Consider the following 19,951-nt stretch of genomic DNA (forward strand, 5'->3'; position numbering starts at 1 on the left):
GAACCTTAAAGTAGCACTGTGGTTGGGAACCTCAGCCTGGGGGAAACAAGTTAGACTTCTGAGGTTTTCTCTGTGTTCCTGCCCAGGCTGATTTTATTTAAAAGCTTTCACCCTAATGTTCCCATGTGTACTACAGCAATATCATAGTGGTCTTGCTGTTGGTGATGCTAACCTAATCATGTTCCCCTGACAAACCAGTACTGCTTCTATTAAAATTCAGTGGCAAAGGGAGGTGCCACTTTGGCTGCTTTCTCTGTGGGTTTCACCAATAATGATAATAAAAGGACTAGAATTACAATGGGCAACATTCATATGACATCAGCCTAGGCTTGGTTCTAGATTTCAAAGGACAGAAACAGAGCCTCACACTTAGTTCATCTGACCATTTATTGATTTTAGTTTAAAAATCAAACCTATCTAGTAGATAATGAAGTTGGGGAAGGAAATGTGTGACTACTTCATTGCCATGTCCAGGTCTCAATATTGCTTCTGTTTTTGATAGTTCCAGACAACTAGCCCTGGCCAGAAATTTACATTCTAATTCCATACAATCTGGGAATTTAGCATCTGGGAGGGATTGGGGGATTTATATCGAAACAATCACACTATAAGAGTCTGAGATCATATCTGAACTCAAGTCTCTGGATTCCTGACCCAATGCTCTATTCACCAAATGACTTGGTTATTTGTTTTTTGTCTATGTGTGCTTACCCTTTGCCATCTGCAGTAGTCTATATTTCATCTGTCTCTACCCTACAGATACATAGAAGGCCAGAAGAAAATTGAATCATGTATGCAAAAGCAATTTATAGATGAGGAGATCAAAGCAATCCATAGCCATATGAAAAATTGCTCTAAATCATTACTTATTAGAGAAATGCAAATTAAAGCTTCTCTGAGGTACCACCTCACACCTCTCAGACTGGCCAATGTGACCAGAAAGGATAATGATCATTGTTGGAAGGGTTGTGGGAAATCTGGGACACTATTACACTGTTGGTGGGACTGTGAACTAATCTAACCTTTCTGGAGAGAAATTTGGAACTACGCCCAAAGGGCAACAAAAATGAGCATACCCTTTGATCCAGCAATAACACTACTGGGTTTATACCCTGAAGAGATGATGAAAAAGGGTAAAAACATCACTTGTACAAAAATATTCATAGCAGCACTATTTGTGGTGGCAAAGAATTGGAAATCAAGTAAATGTCCTTCAATTGGGGAATGGCTTAGCAAACTGTGGTATATGTATGTCATGGAACACTATTGTTCTATTAGAAACCAGGAGGGATGGGAATTCAGGGAAGCCTGGAGGGATTTGCATGAATTGATGCTGAGTGAAATGAGCAGAACCAGAAAAACACTGTACACCCTAATAGCAACATATAGGTGATGATCAACCTTGATGGACTTGCTCATTCCATCAGGGACAATTTTGGGCTGTCTGCAATGGAGAATACCATCTGTATCCAGATAAAGAGCCATGGGGTTTGGACAAAGTTCAAGGACTATTCCCTTTAGTTTAGAAAAAAAAACAGATATCTTATTGTCTGATCTTGTTATCTCTTATACTTTTTGTTTCTTCCTTAAGGATATGATTTCTCTCTCATCACACTCAATTTGGATCAATGAATACCATGGAAACAAAGTAAAGACTGACAGATTGCTTTCCATGGGGAGGGGGAGGTAAGATTAGGGGGGAAATTGTAAAACTCAAATAAAATCTTTAATAAAAGAAAAAAAAGAAAAGGAAAATTGAATCATGGCTCTGGATTCCAAATTTTCCTGGGCAGAGGATTCTAACACCTGAGTTCAGTGACTTACTCAAGGTTACATAGTGAATTGAGGGTGACCTAATCTGAGTGTTGTCTTCTTCGGTGGTAGACTGGACCAGTTGGTATTTTCATGTTGGAGAGTGGGAATGGTATGATGCACCTCAAGACAAGGGAATAAACTACTGGACCTAACAGAAACTTGGTAGGATACTTTGTACAGTGTAGGTACCTTTATCATTCTTTGGCATTTTGTTTTGGTGAAAATCTATGTCTGAAGGAACTTACACTGAATCTGCCAAAGACAGGGACATCTGCTCTCTTAGCCTATTGTTTATTAGTAATCATGGAAAGAATCAACAATATATTGAAAGGAGAGTCAGAATCACTACTGAATGTGGGTGATAGCAATTAAAATTTAAAGTTTAAAATTGATTTTATACCCCAATACTTAGCATAGTGCCTGGTGCATATTTGGAGTTTAATAATTGGTTTTTGATTGAGTTAATAAATATTGCCAAATGTTTACAAACCTTCTCTGACACTAAACAGGCAGGTTTCCTTTTCTTAATACCACTAAAGAAAAACAACTTATTGCTTCAGTGACTTGTTGCAAGTATCTTTCATAAATCAACTCAATCATGGGAAGTTTAATCTGGAAGGGCCCTTATGAATCATCTAATCCAACTCCCTCATGTTATAGGTGAGGAAATCAAGGACTAAAGAGGAGAAGGAATTTGCACAGTCACTAACTGGGTTTCCCCTGGGCTAGTCACCTAAACGCTTTCTGCTTCAATTTTCTCATTTGAAAATGAAAATTATAGCAGGGTTGTTGTGAGGATCAAATGAGACCATGTTTGCAAAAGCACTTTATAAATCTTAAAGTACTACATAATTATTATTATCACTACATTGTCTTATTATATATATAAAAATTATCATTATTATTGGTTTTTGCAAAGCAATGAGGTTAAGTGTTGTGCCCAAGTAATTATTAAGTGTCTGAGGTAGGATGTGAACTCAAGTTCTCTTGACTCCAGAGCTAGTGCTCTATCCACTGTGTCACCTGGCTACCCCATTTACAATAAATTATGCAACAATCAATAGCATATATCATTTTAACCAATAGCATTCGTTGGTTAAAATGGTGTTGTTATTGATTGCAGCATACATTGTAATCAATTACATACATTGTGTTTAATGAAACATAACATAGTAAACAAAGGCAAGTATTATAGCCAACCAGTCAAGCCATTCAGTTGATATGAATAAAATGCCTACTATATGTAAAGACAGAAAGATAAAAAAATGGAATTGTCTCTGCCTCCAAAGAGCTTGTATTCTATCAGGGAAGACAACATATATGCTTGTAAATATAATAAAATATATTGTACAGGTAAATATAATAAATATATACAAAAAGTACAAGGTAATATTTTGTAGGGGGACCAATGGCATACATTACTGTAATCAATAACATTCATTGTGATCAATGGCAGACATTTCACCAGCACCTATTTTGACCAATGACACACATTATTATAAGCAATGTCATATATAATTAAAAACAGTTGCAAATAATGTTGTAACTAATGGTATGTTTTGTAACTAATTGCATAAATTATCTTAACCAATAATTATGCATTATGACCAATGGTGTATATGACCCTAGTTGTAAGCTATAACACAATACACATTGTAGGCAATTTCACCCTGCTGACATGGTACATATTTTTAGCAGAGTCAATCAAGGCTACTAGAGTAAAAAAATAGAAGTTTTTTTACTCACTCTTCTTTGAGTACCTATTATATCCAAAGCATAGTTGTGCTGAGTAAAGAATACAACTTATTTTCCTCTCAGAAACACTCAAAATCTAAAAGGGGAGCTAAAACATGCACAGAGAAACTCTAATACTAGAAGGACTGTGACCATTACAAATTACAGACAAATTACTATGGATCTTCATAGGAAGTATCACTTCTAGTTGATATGGAAGAGAGAAGGTGGCCTTTGAGTTAAAGCCTTAAGCACGGAAAAGAACAGGTATTGGATAATAATATGTAATATGCCCTATACTTATTTTATTTTATAGTCTCATATAAACTATTTTATGGAGATTAGATATGTAAGAACTATGTAGTACAGTGCTAGAGTACTAGGTCTGGAATCAGGAAGAATTGAATATTAAGCCTCAGATACTTCCTAACTCTGTGACATTTCTCAAGTCAATTAACCTTTGTAAAGTGGGATAGAAGTGCAGGGAAATAATAGCACCTACTGCACAGGACTACTGTGAGGATCAAAAGAAATAATATTTGTAAAGTGTTTTAGCACAGAACTTAGCTTATAGTAGGTACCTAATAAATGTCCTTCCGTTTAGAGTCAAAAAAAATTGTATCTAAATAAAATCCAGTATGTATATCTTTGATTATCACCTTCTTCCTTCAAGCAGAAACTTCTTCCAAGTATTTGACACAATACATTCTTAAGGAATTTCAGAAAATGCTAGGTAAGGTTTAAATCTTCCTTAGTTCTTATTTGTCTTTATATATGATTACAGATCTCTCTGGAAATAGAGTGTTATCCTCTTTGTCAGGAAGACTCTGAGGAATCTGAGTTCAGGTTCCACCTCTGACAGAATCTAGATGTTCAAACATGGACAAATCACTTCATGATGTCCCAGTCACCATCTCATGTCCCAAGTGATTCTTGTAGGAATTTTCTCAAGGAGAGTTCCCTATATAGGTCTAGAACAATATATCTGTGTGTTCGTGTGGAATAACCAATGTTATATAAGCATTTATTCATTCTTTCAGCTTGAAAGTGAACTGATATTCAAAGACATTTGAAGACATAAATTTGCATCAGAAGAGGAAAGTTTCTCAAATGGAAGTTTCTGATATCAGTGAAATCATGGTTATAATCCTTATGTTGTTGCTGTTGTTGAGTCATTTCAGAAGAGTTCAATTCAACTCCAATGACCCTATTTAGGGTTTTCTTGGCAAAGATGCTCAGAAGAGGATACTGAGACAACTAGGGTTAAGTGACTTGCCTAGGGTCCCACAGCTAGTGAGTGTCTGAGGCCATCCATACATTTATATCTTGACCTAGATCTATAACCATCTTTATGCACATATATAAATATGTGGGTATATGTGTACATGCATGTGTGTATGCACATGTTTACCTACTGTGTGGGTGCACACATGTATATGTAATGTCACTTGTTTCAAAACAGGAATAAGGTCTGGGGCTGTGATTTCATGGGTATAGGAAACTTCTACATGATGAACTTCCCTCTACTGATTCAGATTCATGTTTCCTCTTTGAATATCAATGATGCAAAAATGACATGCAGGCCTGTATGTATCAGAGAGGAAACACAAACTGAGGTTTTCCTGGTTTTAAGATAGGTTCTCTAAAAAGTAAGATACTACACATAGTCCTAATTTCATAGCAAAAGACCCATACTAACAAAATCTTCAGTAGGAAAGAGAAGGGAGTGGGGGGGGGGGACCAAATCCTGATTGGTATAAAGAAAACTGGACATAGAAGAGGAGATTTAGGCTCAAATTTGATGTCTAACATCTGTTTGCCATCTGTAAAATATCTCTCTGGTCTTAGTTCCGACACATATGAAACAAAGAGGCTGGACTAGATGACCCTCCACTATTAAAAGAATTTGTAAGTAAATATAATAATCCTTAGTGATGTTTGTATTTTTAGTTCCAAAGTCAATTGCTCATTTAAGTAAGTGATCATCAATGACCCTTAAACAACTACAACAAAGCCTTTTAATTTATTGTTTGAATACTAGAAAGTCTTTGTTTCAATGTCAGCCTGACTCCTTGGTGGGAAACCAATTCATAATGATTAATTTACTGTTCTTCCCTACTGTGACCATTAGCCATAATATGGCACTTTTGCTCCCTTTAACTAACAAATATTTTGTTCTAAAGACATAACCCGCATGTGCAAAAGACAGCTGGTTGAGTCTACCCAGGAGTTTCTGGAATTTGGTCCGCTATTTTTCTTGTAGACAGATGTTCTTAGAGGCAAACAACTGCTATAACTTCAGTGAGTGATTTGCAATTACTGATTTTGTCTGAGTAACTGTAAAGCTCAGGGCCTAATAACCAAGAGGAGAAAAATCAAACTAAAATAAAAATAGTTTGCAGAGGATATTGGGCCTGAGCTTCCAATTAACTTTGTGTGCATGTCTGTGTGTCTGTGTTTGTTTGTGTATGCGTGTTGGGCCAGAAGACCACCAAACAAAATTCTATTGGATTGTGTAAGTCTCTTGTAAGTCTCTTGATTAAGTTTTTTCTGTTAGATTGTCAACTCCTTGTCAGGGACCCAATTGAAAGATAGTTTTTAGGCTATAAATTCCTCTTCCAAGTCAAATATTCTTTTAATAATCAACAAACACGGGAGCATCAAACAATTCTGTGTCTCTTAAGATGTATTCTACTGTCAAAAAATTTGTAAAATCTTCCTATTCTTCCATTCTTTCATCAAGGATATCTTCAATGTATTTATAGATCATTTTCATAAAATTTTATAGAGATGGGAAAGTAGGCATATGAATAGTTAAAGGATGTTGCCTCCTTTGGAAGCAAATAATATCATTTATGATTTTTTTCCGAAATACTTATTTCTTCCTCTTTCAAATATCCTGAAAAGTTTTCCTCTGATGATTTCAAACTGTGTTGTGTCCAGCATGGTTTTCCTCTCTCTGCTTTCCATTTGGTCCTGGCTTCATTTTATTAAGCATCATTTCTTCAACCTCACATTTCCCCCTGGAAACAGATGTTAGATTCCCAGAGTACAAGTTCCACTATCATCAGTGATGAAGACAAATTGTCATTGTATTAGGAATTCTAGCAAATTGATTTTTGGGGGGGGATGGGGGGAGGGGGAGGGGATTCTATTTGTTGTGTCAGTTTCAACTATAAACAATCTTGGAATGATCTGGGTTAATCAGGAATCAAAGCAAGCATTATATAAATGCATTTTCAGCAGCAGCATGAATGCATAAAGCATATATAAAGCACTTTCTATGTACAAAGTACAATGACATTCAAAACAAGAAAATACTATTCCATATAATTTGATTTTGACAACTCTGTGAATATAGCAAAGTATCTGATTCCTCCTCTTTAAAATGGGGCTAATATAGGTCAGAAAGATTGATTTGCCAAAGTCACACATCTAATATATATAGAATATGGAATTCAAACTGAGGACTACTGTCTCCTAATCCAGTTGTTCCTTCCTTCCTTCCTTCCTTCCTTCCTTCCTTCCTTCCTTCCTTCCTTGCTTCCTTCTTCCTCCTTTTCTCCTTTAACATATGTTCTGTTTCTCCTACAACACTCTATGAAATTAAAAAATAGTTGAATAGTACAAACATGTAAGTAATGAGGATATTCTAGGTAATTGAAGATGAATTTTATAATACTAAAATAGGATTTCATTGTTTTATGGGAACATTTCTAATGTTATAGGTTTTGTTTTTGCTTTAGTGAACATAAATGCTGAATGTGATTTATTCTTTTCTTGATAAATTTTTGGGCTACATTATACATTTAAGCACACTAGAAATCCAATTTTCTTATCTGGAAAGAATGAGGCAATTGAATTCTCAGATTAGTCTCATTCAAATCTAAGTCAACTAAAAGCATTTTAAGAACATATCTACCAGGTCGGATTCTTTAAGACACAGAGGTTATGTTATTATGGCCTGATTCTGCATAGACCCTAGCAGCAAAGGGAAAGAGAAGAAGAAAGACAAGGGATTAAACATTTATATAGTTGTACCTCCTCTATGCCACATACTGTGTTGTGTATTTAAGGAAATAAGAATTGGAGATCAAGAGATGGGGGTGGGGGTGGGGGGAATTGCACAGGATCTTTTTATTGAGAGAGGATAAGTTTACTTTTTAAAAAATGTTTGTTTTCATGGGTGATTTTATAGAAAATGAAAATGTTGTGGTGTAGTAACAAGATTGTGACATTACTATCTCTACAATCTCAGAAAAGCTGAATCTCAGAGTGGGAAGAGACTTCAAAAACAATCTAATTTAGACTATACCTAAACAAAAATCACTTTTTAATATCCTTGACAAGTGATTATTTAGCCTAACCTCCTAAAGCACTGGTTCTATTTTTGAACCACAATTTTATAAATACAAAATCTATTTCTCTAAAATTTGTATTCATGTTTGACCTCTGAGAACTATATTGAGAATTACTTAAAATCACATCAAAACTTTAGCTCAGTGGTCTCCAAATTTTTTTGATGATATAGTCCATAAGTTTAAAAAACCTATATATAATTAATCTATAAACTAATATATATATATATATATAAAACTTATATATATTATGACCTATTAGGTACCTTATAAAGCATACATAAAAATTTTTAAATGAACTAGACAAGATAATATTTAATATTTTTAAGATTCATTTTTTAAAAGTAAAAAACTATACAATATATCAGTCAAATATGGGACATAACACTTTCCATAACAGTTTTTCAGTGGGAATAATGTTTCTCTCTATATATAGATATTCACCAAACACAACAGAAAAACAATTGAAAGGTAATTATTTTTTATTTCAACTCAGCAGAAAGATTTCACTATAAATCTATTTCTACTTCTTTACTTGATTTTCATAATGAATGGCATCATATCTTAGTTTCCTATTGTATTTTGTAGCAAGAGAAACAGTCAATGGCACACTGGATAGATTATGAGGCTAGAGTCAGAAAGACCTGAGTTCAAATCTAGCATCAGACATTTACTAGATGTGTGACCGTGGATAAGTCACGTATCTGCTGACTGCCTCAGTTATCTCAAAAAAATTTTACAAACTAGTTTATATTCTAAACCTGTTTTATGAGTTTGAGTGTTGTGGGATGTGTAAGAAGTGACTAATCCCCTCTTTCCCAAAAGGCTGGGGCCCTTCTTTAAAGACCAGAGATTTGGATATCTCTGTAGATTGTGTGTTTGTGTGTGTGTGTGTGTGTGTGTGTGTGTGTGTATGTGTGTCTAGCTCATTATTTTGAACATTTATTTGCATTATAATACCTATCTTTGAGACACAGATCTTTCCAGTGAATCATCCTGGTAACTATAGTACCCTTCTACAGTAGTACCCTTCATAACTATTTCCTTGATAATGGTGTGCATTTTATGTATTTAATGCATAAATGTATTTAAATTTATTATTCTGAAAAGAGGGTCCATAGGCTTCCCTACTCTGTACAAGGGGCAATGGCATCAAAAAAAGGTTAAAAACCATTATGGTGACTAAATTTCACTGAGTCATTGATTAAATTGATTATATGCTGATCTACAAACAATGGGTGGGATCACTCAGCGGTCAATTTTCTTCAACCACTGAGACAAATAATTCAGTCATTATTTGTCCCATCCCTGATTCAAATCTTTGCTCAGTAATCAATTATAAAAGCTATTAAGAAGACCAAACTGTACAGATCAGGGTTGATTCATTCATGTTCTAGAAACTTAGTAACAGTCATAAAATCATTAAATATAGGTGGGTGTACCATGCCTTCTATGCCAAGGGCACTTGTCTTCCAAAAACTTTTGTCTTCTGCCTGGTGCCAGGACTAATGTACCTGTTGACTTCCATTGTTAATTCTGAGGCCTGTCACAAGCCCCATCATGTTTCTGCTTGCTAGTTTACTATGAGATTGAGTTTGGACCCACTGGCATTGATGGAGAAATTCCACATTAGAGTTATTACTTTGCTCTATACATCTCCTCCCCTCCATTCTCTACCTCCTTTTCTCTCTGATCTCAGGATCTCCACTGTCCCCAGTTTTTCCCAATAGTAAAGTAGGAACATGGCTCTTGGTTATGGCAGGAAATAAACATTTATTAAGCAACTATCATGTGTGAGGCATTGTGTTAAATGCTTTACAAATACATCATTTGATCTTTACCAGAACCCTGCTGAGGTAGGTGCTATTATTATAATACCCATTTTATAATTCAGGAAACTGAGGCAGATAGTGAATTGCCCAAGATCACACAGCCAGTAAGTATAGGAAGTCACAAGTGAACTCAAATCTTCCTGAGTCCAAACCCAATGTTCTTTCTATTGTACCGCCTAGCTGCCTTAAAAATAGTACAAACTATAGTTTTATGATTATTCTTTCTCATCTATTTCCAGAGGAAGGGAACAAATATTTATAAAATAGCTAATATGTACCAGGTTATATTCTAGATATTTACAAATATCATCTCTATTAATCCTCACAAGAACCCTAGGAAGTAGATGCTATAATTATCTTCATTTTATAGTTGAGTAAATTGAGGCAGACAAAGGCCAAATGAATTGTTCTGCCTTACACAACTAGTAAATGTTGTAGGACAATTTTGAACTCAGGTCTTCCAGGCCCATGCTCTAAACACTGTGCCAACTAGCACTTGACATTCCATAGCCATTGACATTCCAATACTCCAATGGATATTAGTTCCCCTCATTGTAGATATTCTTTCCATTGGATTGCAAACCTTTTGAGTCCACCCATCTCATGTGATTTTTCATTCATATCCTCCCATAAATTTACCAACTAGGGTCTCACTCAACGTAATAGGGAGTTTCTTTGAGTTATTTCTATATAAAGATGCCTGGCAACCAATACAGTATGCAAATTACCCTCCAATCATACTTTACTTTTATTCATGAACTAGCCATCATCTTTCTTCTTTATTCATTTTTAAAGACAACCCCTATGCCTCTTTATGATTCTTTCTTTGTTATGTGCTCTATCCTCAAACCCAACTTATGTTTTTCCATTGCCACATTCTCCTTATGATTTTTCAACCTCAGTTCTCTGGAAACTGTGCAGTTCATGATTCACAGTCACTTGACATTGTGGAATATAAGTTTAAAAAATTGGCTTAGTTTCAGTGAGATGTAATTTTAAAAAAGCAGTCCAGTTGAGCTCTTCCTTCAATTCTGGATCCACTTCACTTTTTATTTGCAATGTTTGTCTGAAGTAGATGGACTGAGGCTCCAACTCTATAGATTATCCATCCACTATCATCACATAGTCTGAGCAATAGGCATTCTTTTACTACTTGGTTTTAGCTGGGTAGATAGACCAAAATCTTTTGAGTGATAATTAGTCTCAATTAGGATACTCTGTAATCTTTCAGGGCTTTGTGATTATGCATAATGTCATCTGAAAAGAGGGACCTCTTAAGAATTTATCAATTAGGGGATTCCTTTTTAATTTGGACTCTTTGTTGGACATAATTTGTTTACTTATCAAATTCCTTTGGCAAGCATACAGCTTGTCTTATGCTTTGATATTAATAATCAGAATATTATTGTGCAATCTATATCTTTCATGCATTTTATCTGATTTTTAATTATATATGGGAGAAATTTTATTTGCTCTAATTAATCAAATACTTTTTTATAGTTAACAAATGATAAGCATAATGGGACCTTACCTAACCTTTCAGTCATTTGTGTGAGCCTAAACCTATGGTTCACTGTAGAACAGTACCTGGAAAGCCTGTCTGCTCCCTTTCCATTGTCCTCATCAACAATGCTCTTAATATAGGTGTAGATCATTCTCATTTTAAAATAGTACAATTCTCAATTTAGCATAATGCTTAGTCCACAATAGGTGTACTTATCTATCTAGAATAGATGGGAAAATGCATATGCATATGAATTTATTGTTATTGATATCCTCTTGGATTTTTTTAAAAAATTAATTTCTTTTTTACAAGGCGATAGGGTTAAGTGACAGGTCCAAGGTCACACAGGTAATTATTAAGTGTCTGATGTTAAATTTGAACTCATGTCCTCCTGACTCCAGGGTGGGTGCTCTATGTACTATGACACCTAACTGCTCCCCTCTGAGACCTCTTTTGTTATGATAGTTTTCCTCCCATTTATTTGATAATTTATTTTTCATGTATGGTGAAAAAATAAGCCCTCAAAGGCAGCTAGGTGGTGCAGTGGATAGAACATCGGTCCTAGTGTCAGGAAAACCTGAGTTCAAATCCAGCCTCAGTCACTTAATAATTGCCTAACTGTGTGACCTTGGGCAAGTCACTTAATCCCACTGCCCTAAATAAATGAAAAAAATTTAAAAAATAATTCCTCAGTTTCCTCAGAATTAAGTCACCTCCAACAAACCTTCTCTATGTATATTTGATCTAATCCTGTTGATTTTCCCAACTTCTTATCATCAGGGTCATTTTTTCTTCTTCCAGCAATATATCCTAGATTGTTGTATTTCAGTTACAATATGGTATCTTTACTGAAGTTGTCAGTAAAAACAGTTTGCCATGAGGAAAAATTCTTTCAGTTCAATTCTTTTCCATTTTTCATCTGTTTGTGATCTTCCAGTTTCATTTTTAAATTCCCTTAGAATGACTTTGCTTAGCTTCATCAAGATTTTCTCAATTTTTTTCTAATGCTTCTGGCTATTCTATTAGACAAAGTATTCATAATCTTCTAATTCTTCTTCAGTTTTTACAAGTTGATGTTCTAAATGATGTTGCTCTTGACTGCCATAGCTCTCTGCTGGAAAGTATATTGGAAGTCTGCTGACTGAAGAATTTTCAAGTCACTTTTAATCTCCTCCTTATGGCAATTAGTTTATATATCAGTTAAAATCTATATGAATTGTAATCAGTGTTGATTATTATTGTCATCAATAATATTTAAATATGTCAGGATGAAATTGCCTTAATGGTATACTATATTTTTTCTCATTTTTATTACTTCTAATTTTGTATTAATTTTTATCTTTACTCAACAACTCAGTAGTCTCATTGTCCATAGACAACTAACTCAATAACTCAGTAACAAGTCATTTCCTGTTGTTAATATAGAATTCATTTCATTTCTGTGGTATTATTTATACTTACTATGTTGAGAGAGATGAGATATGCTTATGTAATCTACAAATCTCATCCTTCTCTTCTAAACTATATTTTTCAAAATATATTTGACTATCCTATGCCCTCTTTTACATTGAAGTCACCAAGTATTGAAATATATATATATATATATATATATATATATGTATATATTGATTTCATTTGGAAGCTTTTTTATCAAGTGATTTATAGAACATCTATACCACTTTAGCCTCTACAAGCAATGTTGATTCATAAGCTGCAATTATTTTCTTGGTGGTCTTTTGGTAACTACTTATCATAACTGCTATAATACCTGTTTACCATAGCATGTTTCTTGTTGGTTTTGATATCTATTGAAAATCACTATTATCAACTTCTTTTCTTTGCGTCTCCATTAAAAATCTGTGAACCATCCTTATGTTTAGTTTCAATTTTTCTTTGGCTTTCTAGTCTCATTTATAACAAGAATTTCAATATTGATAATTTTTTTAGTGCTTTCAATAGTATATATACTCGCTCATTGTTTGATTTCTGGACTTCAATCTCAGAGTACTAAGAACTAAGTTAATATTTATAAATTGTCTAGAAACTGGGCTTCTTACCATTCTGTTCCATTTCCTTCTACCCTGCTACTATCACTGCAGAAACTGAAAAGACCTCCCTAAGAACTGAGGAACATTTTATATTTTTCTTTGTTTCATGGTTTGTCATGATCAAAGATTTTATCACTCCATGACCAGTCTGTTGGGCATGGGATCTTCTCTCTTTTCAAGATTGTAGACCTGCTCAATGTTGGGACTTGACCCTTAGAAAAACTACAGCATTGTGGAAGGAGGAAGAAAAGAAGAAAGGAAAGAAAAAGATGAGTTAAGATTGAAGGAAGGAAACAAATATTTATTAATTGCCTAATATCAGGCATTGTACTTAGAGTGTTACAAATATTGTTTCATTTGATCCTCACAACAACTCTGGGAGGTAAGATCTATTATCTCTACTTTACATGTGTCAAAGCACCTGGTGCTGATTCTACTCCAGTTGAGATCTACAAGGTGTGTGTGTGGGGGGGGTCCATTGCTCATACAAAAACTGACTGAAATTTTGCAGGTTATATGGCTTGAAGAGCCTCCATCATTCATCCCTATAAAGGTAAAGGGAATAGATTGTCCTGTGACAATCACAGAGGTGTTTCTCTTTTAGTCCTTACTAGCAAGATTCTTCCCAGAATCCTCCTTAATAGGCTGATCCTTCACCAGGAAGGTGGTCATCTCCCTAAGAGCTAGTGTACAGAAAGGTTGAGGAACAGTCAATATGATACTTGCTGCCTAACAAATCCAGGAAAAATGCCAGGAGCAGAACAGAGGTCTGAATACAACATTTGTAGATCTGACCAAGTCCTTTGATACTGTCAGTTGTGAGGGTTTAAAGAAAATTATGTCAATATTTGGTTTCCTGGAGAAGTTCATGATGGCATACTTGTCCAGGTTCTGGATAGTGGATGATGATCTCAAGATTTCCCAGTCACCAAGGGAATGAAACAAGGATATGTATGCCCTTGCTCCCATGCTTTTTAGCATGATGTTTTCAACCATGTTATTAAATGTCTCCACTGAGGATGAAGATGACCTCAAGGTTAGCTATTGCACTGATGGTAAATTCTCCAACTTGAAAAGGCTATGAGCCAAAACCAAAGTAGAGGGAGTGTTGGTACATGATCTTCTGTTTGCAGATGATTGTGCACTCAATGCAGCCTCTGAAACAGAGATACAATAAAGCATGAATTGATTCTCTGCTGCTTGTGTTAATTTTGGTCAGACAATTAACACTAAGAAAACACAAGTGCTTCACCGGCCAGCACCACACCATCCATATGTGGAACCATTGATTACAGCAAATGAAGAAGTTTTGAATACTGTATTTTGAGTACTTATCTTGACTGTGTCCTTTCCCGGGAGATACATACTGACAATGAGGTTGACACACGCATTACCAGAGCTAGCTCAGTATTTGGGAGGCTCCAAAAGAAACTGTGGGAGAGGAGAGGTATTAGACTGACTGCCAAACTGAAGGTCTACAGAGTCGTTATGCTGACGCCATTGCTATATGCCTGTGAAACCTGAACAGTTTACCAACGCCATGCCAGAAAACAGAATCTCTTCTATTTAATTGTCTCACAAAGATTCTGAAGATTACCTGGTAGGAGAAGATACCAGACATTGAGGTCCTTTCTTAAGCTAAACTACCAAAGCATTTAAACATTACTACAGAGAGTACAACTACAGTGGGCTGGGCACATTATTCAAATGCCAATTGTATATTTGCCAAAAAAGACTATTTTATAGAGAACTCACAGAGGGCAAGAGTTGACAGAAGGGTCAGAAGAAGTGATACCAGGAACCCTGAAGGTGTCTCATATAAGAACTTTGGAATTAATTATGCAGAATGGGAGACACTGGCACAGGACCAACCCAGTACAGTATGCCCTAATCAGAGAAAGTATTGTGCTTTATGAGGAAGGCAGAATTAAAGCAGCTGAAAGGAAAAAGTGAGATGTGTACTTTTAGAGAACCCACCCCAGGTGTTCACATGGACTATTTGTGCCCACCCTCTAGTGGAGCATTCCAAGCTCAGTCTGATCAGTTACAGTCAGACACACTTTAACTTGTCTCTAGGGATGTCATTTTGGTCTTTTTTTGAAAACAAAGAACAAGAACCAAATAATTATCTCTACTTGCAGATGAGGAAATAGAGGTAGATAAAAACTGAGTTGTCCAGGGTCACATACCTAGCAAGTATCTGAGATTAGATTTGGCTTTAGATCTAGTTCTAATTAAAAGCTACAGGATTTTGGACAAATCATGTCACTTCTCTAGGATTCAATTTCCCCATTTATAAGAGTTTAAACTATATAAAGGTTAGAATTTCTTCAAGCTCTAAATCTTAATATTGGTCCACAGACCCGTATTATGCCTTTTGAGCTCCCAGCAGAACAAATGTATGCATCTTCCATGTAAGATAGAACCTGTGATTTCACTGATCTATAGAGAATTCCAATAAACAATTTTTACTGACCATAAATGCAATCAAAATCAAATTGCAATATGAGCTATATTCCAAACCATAATCCAATAAAATTAGTAATCAGTTCTGAGAAAACAAACAAAAACCATAGACCTAAAAAGTGACCACATTAAAATTCTGAATGGGTCAAAGAATAGAAAAGCAATTAATAATTATGTAAAAGAAAATTTTAACAATCAAACAACATACTTAAATTTCTGGGATACAGCTAAAGCTGTTCTTGGGGAGAAATTGTAGCCAATAAAACCACCATATATTAGCAAAATAGAAAAGGAGTAGATTAACGAACTGAATATCCTTTAAAAATTAGAAAGCCAACCAATCAAAAAACTTAAAATCAGCACAAAAGTGGAAGTACTACAAATAAGAAGAGAAATAAATAATGTCCTTCCCTTCCCCTCCACCCCCACAAAACCCTCCAAACTATAGAAGAGGTTAATAGAATTCCAATGCATATCAACTTACTGGCAATGTGTGTGTCTTAGGGAGTCCCTTGAGAGTTTAAATAGCTTGTCCAGAATCACACAAGCATATGTTAACTCCAGGTTTTCCTGACTCCAAGAAAGACTCTATCTACTTATTATATTATTCTTGCCTCTAACCACAGTCCTTAAAATCTTGAGGGATGAGGGCTATGATAATCCTCTTCAAAGTCTTCTCTGGGATAAACATCCCCAGTTTCTTCAACTGATTATCTCATGACACATCTCATATTCTCATTTCATCTTCAGTCCTATTCAGATAGCTTTCCTATGAATGTGCTTCTGCTTGCCAACGTTCTAGCTTTACATATACTGCTCAGAACTGAAAATGATGCTATAGGTATTATATAACTAGAGAACACAATAATCATCTCCCTTATTTGTGTGATATTTGTAGAAATATGTTCAAGCCACTATTTGCCCAGGATTTTCCCAATCAACTTAAGAAATTATAAAAATTGCTGCTGTAATAATTAAAACTGACTTTGTTGTAGTGTTTTAATAATTGCAAATAGATTTACTTACATTTATGCATTATGTTTATTTGAACATTTACTGGGTACCTGAAGTTATTCCAGACATTATCAAACTTTTTTTTATTTTCCCAATCAATAATTTCAGAAAACTATATAAAAGGTTTTGAAAATTTAAACAAATTTATGAATTTTTACCAGCAGTTAAGATATCAGGACTGTTCAATAATCTGTAAAGTATAAAATATAGAAAATAATACAGGAAATCATAAAGCTGAACAGCTTTAAATACTCCAGGGATGTGAATGCTGCTCCAGGGAGAATATGCAGATTGTCCTGAAGCTGTAGAAGAGTTTCCCAACTGAAGGGTCTCATCAGGAAACATATTAGAATTCCTTTTACCAAGAAAAACTAGGAAGTGTGAATTTTAAAAATCCTGCTGAGAAGTTATTGAATCAGATCCCACTGGTGACTACCAGGGTTTCAAACTTACTGAATTCAACCCCACCCTCCACAGAATCTGAAATGGTAACAGACCTCAGTGAAAATGATACCCCATAGAGGGGAAATTATTACTAGCTTGGGAACTAGGGTTCCAGGTACCAATCCCACTTCTGACATGAAGTAGCTGTTTGACCTCACTCAAGACACTTTTCTTCTTGGGTCTCAGTTCCCCAATATGTAAAACTGGAGAGGCCTGCTCAATCTAATCCAGGAGTTGTTGTAGGGGAGATACTTCATATCTTATAACTAATGATTAAAATTACTGTTTTTATTATTCACTCTTTTGTTTCCTCAATTACAAAATGGGGGGATGGGATGCTAGATTGGATATTGGAAGCAGCAAACTGTAGTTAGAAGAACATTGAATTTAGAAGCAGAAGACCTTCTTCCTTTGTAAAAGTAGGGGGGTTAGAGTAATTGATAATTAAAGCCTCTTCTAACTTTAATTCTTAACTCTTACTAGGTAACTTCCAACTCTGACATTCTATGATCCTGGGTTTGGATAAGTGGCAAGTGATTGCTCAGTCAATCACTATTCACTTTTTGGGAAGCCCTGAACTTCATAGTTTCTAGACATCATAATAATGATTGGGCCTTCTGAGAACAACCCTTCCCATATTCCTTCTTTTTAATATAACTTCCTTTTCTGATGCTAACACCAAGAAGAATGATAGCACAATATTGGTGCTTAATAAATATTTGCTGAATGAATATCTTATAGAATAGAAGTGGGCCTGAAATCTTTATGATTATATTAGACTGGCATTTCTACTTAGTTTAGTCCTAGAAGCAGACTATATGTGTCTCTCCCAAGGACCAACTTAGAGAAATGTAGAAAATCTCATCTTCTGGGGATTGATATGAGCTTTGGCCATAACAGTACATAAAGTTTGTAAATTGTAATTGCCAGAAAAATTAAGTATATTTCCCTATTGTTTTATTTGAGCTTCAAGGTCTCTAGGCTTGATTAATATAAGTTATCATTGGTTATAACCTGTAATTGGTTCTTAGGAATCAATTACACTGGGCTAGGAAAGCTCCTTGGCTATTCTAGAATTTTTTTAATGCTGTCTATGGACATCAACCATCAACCGGACCTCAGAATATTTTTGCTATATTTAGATTTTTTGTTTTTTTTTAAATTTATTTAAGGCAATAGGTTTAAGTAACTTGCCCAAAGTCACATAGCTAGGCAATTATTATGTGCGTGAATCCAGATTTGAACTCAGGTTCTCCTGACTCCAAGCCCAGAACTCTATCCACTATGCCACCTAGCTGCCCCATATTTAGATTTTTTATACTGGTTTTTATTACAATCAAATGTGGCCACTAGGTAAAACAATCTCTGACCAGGGAAAAAAGTGCCAGTTGATGAAACTATTTGAGAAAAAAGAATTATAGGTAATGGTTGGAACCTCTCATAAGAAGGGTTATCATTTTTATTAAAACTGGAATAGAAAGTGCTGATTTAAAAAAATTTTAAATAGTACTTGTCACAAAATGCGTAATAGATCTTGAGTGGTAAAGCACAACCCATATCTGAATATCTTGCTCTTGAGGTTTACTGATTGATGCAATTGATAATTCTGAGAATTTCAATTGCAGCTTTCATCATACCACCATCACCAACCCTTCCCCCTTCCCGCCAACCCCCATTCCCCTCTCCCCTGCCAGTCACCAAATATATTGGCAAAATCACTTGCCTGGGGGGACAAGAGACTGGGTTCTAGTCCTGTGGCTATCACAAAAATCCCTTGTAACCTTGTCAAATTCATTTGCCTTTGCTGGACCTCAGTTTCCTCACCCATAAAGTGAAGACAATGGGCAAAATTCTGTTTGACGACCCCTCCAAGTTTAAAATTCTACAATCTAATATGACAACTTTTGGGGGGGCTACAGAGTGACATTGAAATGAAAAATTCAGTAAATTCCTTTTTTCCCTATGGCAAGGGAAAGTTGAGTTGTTTCTTTCTGAGATATTTTAGAAGCCGACCGATGAGTTTGTTTCCACACCCACCCGGAAGGAAGCCACAATAGCGGACATTGAAGTGGGGTTGGGATTATTTGCAGGGCAGGGTTTTTTTAATTGTATATACAACAAACTAGGCCTCTTTTATATGTCTTCTACTGCCCTTTGCTTCTCACACCTGACCAGTTCCCTCCTTGAAGTCACAAATTTGACTTTAAGGAATGAAGAAGAATGTTGTCTTTATAGAGAATAATCCACTGGATTTGAGACTTGAACTTCCACCTATTTCCCAAGATCAAGTGAGATTGGATTCAGCACATTGGAGAGGTAGGAGAGTGAAGACTCTTTCAGAGGCACTGGCTTATCAATATCCATATTGGGTCTAGGACCAGATTAAGATTTTTGGCACTCATGCTTCCTAAAGCCATTTGTGGATGCCTTTTTAATAAGGATACAGTTTCCCTGGTTAGATGGGTGATCAGAAATATATAGAATGATTTTTAGTTCACTTTAACAAAAAATATAAGTGGGAAATTATGACATGATGATAATAATAATAATAATAATAATAGTTAAATTTTATATGCTGCTTTAAAGTTTACAAAGCATTTCATACATATCTCACAACAACCCTGAGGAGGTGGTACTATTATTATTTCTATTTCGTTGCTGAAGAAACCGAGGCTAAAAGAGGGTAATGAATTGCTCAGTGTCACACAGCTAGTGAGTATCTGGGGCAGAATTTGA

General features: G+C 35.2%; 1 protein-coding gene across 2 annotated transcripts in view; it reads left to right on the forward strand.

Moving 5' to 3' along the window:
• Positions 1–19,951, forward strand: part of BLK (BLK proto-oncogene, Src family tyrosine kinase) — a 159,851-nt gene that overhangs the window by 88,112 nt on the left and 51,788 nt on the right. Inside the window, exon 1 of one of the 2 annotated variants that reach the window (XM_074209509.1) lies at positions 17,097–19,531. The exons of the other annotated variant lie outside the window; for it this stretch is intronic. The gene's annotated coding sequence lies outside the window, so the exon portion shown is untranslated. Of the gene's footprint in view, positions 1–17,096; positions 19,532–19,951 lie in introns of those variants that run through there. 2 annotated transcript variants of the gene reach the window in all.

This window comes from Macrotis lagotis, chromosome 1, assembly GCF_037893015.1.
Source record: "Macrotis lagotis isolate mMagLag1 chromosome 1, bilby.v1.9.chrom.fasta, whole genome shotgun sequence".
Taxonomy (NCBI): Eukaryota; Metazoa; Chordata; class Mammalia; order Peramelemorphia; family Peramelidae; genus Macrotis; species Macrotis lagotis.